Raw genomic sequence first — 8511 nt, forward strand, 5'->3', positions numbered from 1 at the left:
AGAGTACATATATCTATGTACGAATACCAGGCAAGCTAATATAGTGGTCTCGCCCTATATTAAGTAAAGCATAGTTTGTAAAGGACCACTGCGTCAATATGAAATTTCGACCAGTTTTTCCGCACAATACTTGTATTGGCCAAAGGTTTTATATCCGCATAGGAGGAAAACCAATGCAACATAGCTTGCATAAAGGAACAATTCTATTAGAATTATCCCAGATAAGGTACATAGAATGAATGCTCAATTATACCAGTAAATTGACACAGGTGAAGGAGACGCAAGGTTCTCAAGAACCAGATTATTGACAGGCAATAAATAGACAGGTTAACCACATATATATATATATATATATATATATATATATATATATAAGAAGAGGATAACCCAAAACTTTAAGCATAAGTATGATAGTAAACAGGGCTTGTTTGTCTGAAAGAAAAACATTAGATGCCACTTTTAAGATACCGAGGTATCAAAGTCATAAAAGCCTGTATTACAAATCATTGACATTAGCGTTAGAAACGCTCGGCACACATGTCTGCACTTATGCTAGGTTCACCTTCGGAAATGGAACAGTCTGGATGGGCAACACAGTGCCCTCACTTAGTTTGTAGTACAGTATGTAACTACACACTCACCCTGGAATTAATCGTCCCAATTAAGACCACTGTTCCTCGCAGAGTTAAACAGTAGGGTTAACACCGCGACCCACTGCTACCACAGATCTCTTTTAGTTCCTCTACTTGCTTCGCATAGTGGCGAAAGAACACTCTGGAAGACTTCCAGCCAGTGTATGAACGGAGATGTTCAAAATCCATGCAATTAAAGAAATTTAAGAATGAGGCAAGTTTCCTCGGATCGTGACCTGCGGGTGTATTGTCAGGATCCGCTCTGCGAATAAAATATGTGATTTTTGCTCTGAGTTGATTCAGAGATAAATTTGAGCCTGATGTTTCTCCCCTGAATAGTTGACCACCCTTGAAGTCTGAAGTTCTATGAAGATAGACCTTTAGGCATTCTACTGGACATAGAGATGCATCTTCTTTCAGAGGGCAGATTCTCCAGGGACCCCACCTGTTGGTGGGTAACTCATTCTTGGCGAGAAACGTAGGATCCGGAAACAGGTTCAGTTCTTCCCCATCCAGGAACTGAACACGACCTGCCTCTCTCGAGAGGCTACAATTTCACTAACCCTGGCCCCGGACGCGAGTGCAAATTAGGAAAATAACTTTTTGTGTCAAATCCTTTAACGCACATTCTTCATTGCTCAACAGAGAAGCGAAATGAAGAACTTGTCTAAAGACCATGAAATGGGCTTTGGAGGTGCTGAAGGTCTGAGCCTAGCACAGGCTTTCGGGACTTTATTAAAGATCTCGTTACCTAGGTCGACCTGGAAGGCCTATAGAATGGGTCTTGTCAAAGCAGACTTACACGCTGAAATCGTGTTCGCTGCCAACCCTTGACCATGGAGGTGGGGAAAAAAGATAAGCAGAAGTCTGTCAAGATCTCCTGCGGAATCTTCGCCTTGACAAAAGGCCACCCATTTTCTCCAAGATGACTCATATTGCCTTCTAGTAGATTTGCATTTATATTCCTCAATGAAGTCTATACTGGCTTTCGAAATCCCGAAACGCTTTCTCACCGCTAGGGAGAGAAAATCATGAACTGCAGGGTCCGGGTTTTCTGTAATGAAGCGCAGACAGTTGACTTCTGGACTCGCTGGGTCAGAACTGGATCTGGTAGTGGTACAAACTTCAGCTACAGTTCCAATGCCAGGAGGAACCACACGCTGTTCGGCCACTTGTGGGCCACTATTGCCGCTACCCTTTGAAGGATCTCAGTTTGTTGAGGACCCTCAACAGAAGGTTGTGAGGAGGGAACAGATAAATCTTGGACCATCTGTTCCAGTCGAGGGACATCGCGTCCACTGCTTCCGCTAAGGGGTCCTCGTACGGGGCACGTACAGGGGCAACTTCTTGTTGTCTTTCGTCGCAAAGAGGTCTATCTGCAGTTCTGGGACTGATTCAGAATGAAGGAGAATGATCCTGCGTCTAAGGACCATTCCGACTCTATCGGTGTGAACCTGGATAGAGCGTCCGCTGTCACATTGCGGACTCCTTGAAGGTGAACTGCCGACAGGTACCACTTCTTCTTTTCCGCCAATCGGAAGACGGCCAACATCACCTGGTTGAGAGGTGGTGACCTCGATCCATGTCAATTCAAGTATCTTACAACTACCTCGCTGTCTATTACCACTTTATGTGGAACGAATGACGCGGGGAGACTTTCTTTAAGGTAAGGAGCACTGCCCTAGCTTCTAGAAAGTTTTATGAGAAAGGTCTTGAATAGCCTGGACCAAGTCCCCTGGACTTTTTTCCGATGCGAGTGACCTCCCCATCCCTCCTTTGAGGCGTCTGAGTGAATCGTCACCGACGGGGGAGGTGGCTGAAGAAGAACCTGACTTCTTTAGATGTCTGGCTTGGGACCAAGGCCTGAGAAGAGTACTTAGCCGAAGCGGCTGGTCTTCTCAGATCTCTTCACGCGTTTGATGCATAACTTCTCCAAACTCTGATTGCATCCTTTAGCTGTGCTCTTAGCACTGGGTCTGTCACCGAAGCAAACTGGAGAGAGCGCAGTACTCTCTCCTGCTCGTGTCTTGATATCCTTTCGGAATCTTGAAGTCTCTTGACAGAACCCGCTATCTCCTTCCTTTTCTTCGCTGGGGTGGAGAAACGGTGTGACAAAAGGTCCCAGTGGATCTTAGCCACTGGAACTTTTGAGATGGAGAAAGTCGAGACTTTTTCTGTTGATCTTGAAGCCTAGGTACTCTAGGAACTGGATCACTGACTGGAAGCTTGCAAGCATTCTGTCTCGGATGCTGCCCACACCAACCAGTCGTCCAGGTAGGCTACTACCTGAATTCCCTTTAGGCGAAATTGTTTGAGAGCTACGCTCGCAAGCTTCGTAAAAATCCTTGGGGCTATGTTTAGCCCGAATGGCATGGCTCCGAAGGCGTATAGTCTTCGCTGTAGCCTGAACCCTAGGTAGGGGGAGAGTCGATGGCTAATTGGAATGTGCCAGTAGGCATCTGACAAGTCTATAGAGACGGAATATGCCCTCTTGGGCAGTAAGGTCCTTATGTGTTGCAGTGTTAGCATTTTGAATTGCAATTCACTATGAACTTGTTAAGTGGCGACAAGTCCAGAATGACTCTGAGCTTTTCCGAGTCTTTCTTGGGAACACAAAACAGCCTCCCTTAGAAATTGATGGGCTTCACCCTTTTTCTCCAACCGTTCTTGAACGTACTCCTCCATAACAGGGGTGGAGTGTTGGAAAAACCGAAGGTACGGGGGTGGAGTGCTGTACCAGCTCCCGCCCAATCCATTCTTGAGTAGGCTGTGGGCCCAGGGATCGAAGGTCCACCGATCCCAAAATTTCAGAAGTCTCCCTCCTACCGGTATCACCTCACTTGGACTGCCGTCCTGAGGTCTTGCCTTCCTGACCACGACCACCCCTGAATCCCCTTCCCCTTGAGGGGCGTCTAGACGAGCCTCTGGCTGCTCCTCTAGGCTTTGCTCGGAAGGAAGTAGACTGCCCTTCGAACGCTGGGGTGAAAGCCGTGGACTGTGTCGATACGGCCTGGGGTACCCACTGAAAGGTGGTCGGAGTTTGTGCCACGATCTGGGGCACTGGGGGCAATGGCATTTGCAGTTGCTGTTGCTGTCTAAGAGGCTTGGCTGGCCGAGACGGTAGCCTAGTCCTCATAGTCTTCCTCTTTGGTTGAGGACCCTCATCCGGGGAAGACTTTCTTTTGATAGCCAGGTCCCACTTCTGGAGAAGGTTTCTATTCTCCAAGGTGGCTTTATCAAAAACTCCTTTGACCAAGTCGGTAGGGAAAAAGGTCTTTTCCCCAAATGTTGGAGGAGATTAGTTTCTTTAGCTCGTGCCTCACTGTAGCCGAGGTAAACACGAACTCCCTACAAGCTCTCCTTGCCTTGACGAAGCCATAAAGGTCCTTCGTCACTGTGGCCAGATGAGGCTTGGCCACTACCATGAACATTTCATGGACCTTGGGGTCACTTGCCATCGTCTCGAGAGTAGTCTGAAGAGACATTGAGGCAGTCAGTCTTTCCTTTTGTATCGAACTCACTTCGCAAAAGAAAGTCAGACAGCTTAGGGAGGTCCTTGCCGAACTGACGTCCGGCAATATCAGCCTCCAACTTTCCCACTTAGAACGTAAGATGGACGTCCTTCCAATCTTTGTGGTCCATAGGCAGGGCCAGCGACAAGGGTTTACACTCCTCTAGGGAGGGGCAAGACTTGCCGGCCTCGATTGCTTTTAGTACAGCCAGAAACCCTTTCTGTAAAAGGGGGAAGGCTCTAGTAGGCGAGGACACAAAGGAAGGGAGCTTCCTATTCAATGCAGCTACCTTTGAGTTAGAGAAGCCCCTCTCTTTCATCGAAGATGAAAGTAGAGCTTGAGCCTTAGCATGGTCATCACTATGACCTCCTTCGGCTCTGCCTCCTCCTTTGAAGCTGGTTCCTTCCTCAGCCGGACATAACAGTCCGGATATGGTGCCTTGCTGGGCCAGAATTCCACCCTCCAGGGGAACTGAGCCCAGCATATCCGAGATGACGATCTTTCCAGTCGTCATCGACATGTGCTCAGCATACCTCCATGGGTTAGCATCCGAGCACAAAGGAAGGTCTTTCACATTGAGCTTTTCTGGGGCCCATGTGATTCTGCAAGGCACTGCATTCGCAGTTCCATTGCAGCCGCCTTCTCCTGATTCTCCTTCTGCATTTGTTGGATCATTCCAACAATAGAAGAGAGGGCCTGTCCCAGCTCTACTGGGAGACCGGCCGATGTAGAGGGACTTGAACTTCATCCTGGGCTTTGCAAGGAGGTCTTCCTCCTGACACCCGTCCACATCAGATATCCTGTCATTTAGCTGGATGTCTTGCATCGCGACCGCGACTTCAGCATCCACCTGGATCTGAACTTAGGGGATCTCCTCTTGAGGCTGGGGAATCACTGCATCAGCTGATGCCTTAGGGAAAAGATACGCCCTCATCTTCTCACTTGGAAGATAAGGGCCAGAAGTGTACTTTTGGAAGCCCCTTACCCAGGTACGAAGCTTCTTCCTAGCTATTTAAATGTCTCATTAATCAGGTTAGTGCACACAGTACATACCTGAGGGTCCCAATACCGGAGATCATCCTTGGAGACAGCGTATGCTGCGTGTCTCCTACAAAACTCATGTCCGCAGAGGTTCTTGCTGCTGACATTGCAGAAAGCACTTCCCCACTTCGGAGTGTCCTTCTGTAAAGAGAAGAAATTTCCATGAGTATCAAGTGAACTATGTATCACTGGATATGCATAGTATAGCATAACAATTCAGAAATTAAAGACACACACTTGTGTTTCCCTCACAACCCATTGCTGCAGCCTTCCAGATAATAAAATCAAAATGGTTTATCTCTACTAGAGTAACCAGTGCAAAGTTTCCATAGGAAACAGGTGGAGCTCACACCTAGGCAATGATTTTAAAATCCGGGATAATAGACAGGGAAGAACTCTGCTTCTTGTCTGAAGGCAACAGCAAAGGGCCGTGCAAGAAAACACAATAGTGTTAGAAGATACAGTGCTGTACCTAAACTTTTACTATAGTTTTCTTCTTACTGTATATGCTATACAGAAGAATACTAGTACAGTATAGGAGGATGTGTGCCGGCCTGCCTTTGCCGGCCGGCACACACCACAATTAGCTTTAAAGTATACTACTTAACAGCTATAGGGCGGCAGCCCTCTGGTTCAAATGCCTGTGCTGGCGGCAGCAGCTGCCGGCCAGCAACAGCCAGTGTTGGCCGGCAATGATTGCCGGCCAGCAACTACACAAGGTAGTACCCAGCTGCCGGCCACACTCTTGGTGACCGGCAGACAAGGACTGACATAAGCCGGCCGGCAAAGGTACAAGACCGATGCCAGCCGGCAGCAAAAGAACCAGAAGACTACACCTGCCCGGCTGCCGGCCTCATAGGCCGGCAGCCGGGACAGGTACAGCACTAGAAGAAAATAGAATGGATGCCGGGATAAGAGTGTACACAACCCCCCAAGCCCGGCAACCGAAAGAGTGCATATAAGGAAGGGGAGAAACTTAATTCAGGCTTCCTTGATCAATGCCGTCCGGCTCTGCCGGCAGGCATGGATGAGGGACCAAGAGAGGTCCGGGCAGCACTCGAAAACATAAGACCCTTGCCGTCCAGCATCTCTGCCGGCCGGCAATAGGCTTAGTCAATTCCACATCCCAACCTATACTAGGTCCAGAAGTAGAATGACATACAATACAGTAATACCCCTGCCGGCCAGCTCTGCCGGCCGGCAAGGTACAGTACAGTAATGGCTAGGCCATTACGGAGATAGAGGGGGAAGGGACAAGAGGGTCCTGCCAACCTTGCTTTAGTGACAGATCACCCGCAGCCAAGAACTTTGTCTTAGCCTAAGGGAGATCTAAGGGAAAGGGCCAGCACAGTAGTATAATACCTGCCAGCTTCCAGAGCACCAAAGCAAGGAAGGCGTTGCTACTCCCAAGGGAAGATTTTATCCTCCCCGAGAACAGCAACAGGACTTAGTCTGGTCGATCACACAAGAAGGAATCATAACTACAGAAACCTTCGATAGTGACCTAAGGGAGCTAAGCTCCCTTTGTAAGTGTTAGGTCAGCGAGGGAGACTCTGCCCTAAGCCAGACAACACGGACTCAGACTAAAAACTCTGTTGTTCTGTCCCTCTTTGAACCAGACTCTGCTGGAACAGGAAGGTACAGTAACACCCTAGTATAGTTTTATCGAAAATAAATTCGGAAAAAACCACTTAGGGATAAGCCCAAGGCTTAAACAGAGGGAAAGGGATTGCATACCCTCTCCGAAGAAAAGAAAGCAACCGGGGAGTATAATAAAGTATACTAAGGCTCCATAAGCAATTAGCCTAGGCACCAAGAGAATCGATTACCTGATTCACCGAAACTCTCACGTATACAATCTTGGAAATATTCCACACAGTCTAAAATGTATAAAATATAGCCTAAAGCTTCAATAAAATTTTAATTACACTCGGAAAAACCAAAATCATGCATTAAGTACTAGGACCAAACGACTAGGCTACATGGCCTAGCGTAGGCCAGAATGGCGAATACTTCGCCAAATAATACTAAGCACGAAAGGAAATCCTATGTAAAGCTAAATAGCTAAAATTTATTAAGCAAAACAACCAGGAATGTCACTCTGACTAACTAATTTATACCTAGCGAGTGACAGTGTCCAGGACACCTCTGGTAGGCTACGGCTCTTGTATCAAAGATTAATCCTATTAATCACTCAAAATTTTACCAAGAGCCTACATTTATACATAACAGACACTATACTCAACTTATCCGAGGTCAACGAAGACGAAGAAGCCATGAAAAGCTGAATAAATCCAAGATTTGCGAGAAAAACAGGAAAAAACACCGAGTTGTTAAGCTACGCAAAAAGGAATACAGATGGCGCCAGGATTGGCGCCAGGCACGCATACGAATCGGGGGATAGGGAAGCCTTGGGAGCGGCTCCCCTTTTTCTTTCCCGAATTCGTATCTCGTCAATCTCCCTCCTACGAGAAGAATCTCTGTTCAGGTCGTAGATTGCCATGTGACGTGTCTAGAATACGTCCTCTGATATGTCGCGATATCCCTTTCACGAGGGATACTCGCTCCAGGAGTTAGAATTCTGGTACCTTAAGGTAAATTCTCTGGGAATATCGCCGTAGTTGTAATATACCCTAGGAAGCTACCCTATAGGAACTTCCATCAGGACGACATGGCTTGAGCCCAAATATATATATATATATATATATATATATACATATATATATATATATATATATATATACATATATATATAGGGCTTAAATATTTTATTAGGTGCCCAAAAGATACTTTTAGACATATAGGGCTACAATATTTTATTAGGTGCTCCAAAAATATTTTTTAACTGTTTATATATAAATCACAAATGCATTGTCATGGAGTCTCTTTAACTACATATTACTAGCGTACTGACCGCTTTTCACACAACTCACAATTACAGACAATTTGACACCCCTGAGTCAAGTCAAATGGCCAATTTCAAACGGCTCTAATTGTAAATGCCTTCAATGCAATGGGAGTGTTGTCTGTACATGGCAAAACGTACCTCTGGAGCTCCACCTGTTTTTGCCTCAACCTACGCCAAGCAAAGATGTTAACGGCAATAGGAATCATCACCGTACCGCTGATTGATGCCAGCAACACGTAGAAACGAAGATTCCCCTCTTCATAATTCGGTGACGGGTGGTCCATCTTGGCTAGTTTCGTCAACTGTTTAGCCACCCGTGCGTTATATAGGAGAGGTAAGGATGGGATTGTAGTAGTCCACGTGAAATTCGCGAAGTAGGCCCGTTCTCTGATGATAGTGTTAATTCCTTGGACCGTGT

Source organism: Palaemon carinicauda, chromosome 18, assembly GCF_036898095.1.
Source record: "Palaemon carinicauda isolate YSFRI2023 chromosome 18, ASM3689809v2, whole genome shotgun sequence".
NCBI lineage: Eukaryota > Metazoa > Arthropoda > Malacostraca > Decapoda > Palaemonidae > Palaemon > Palaemon carinicauda.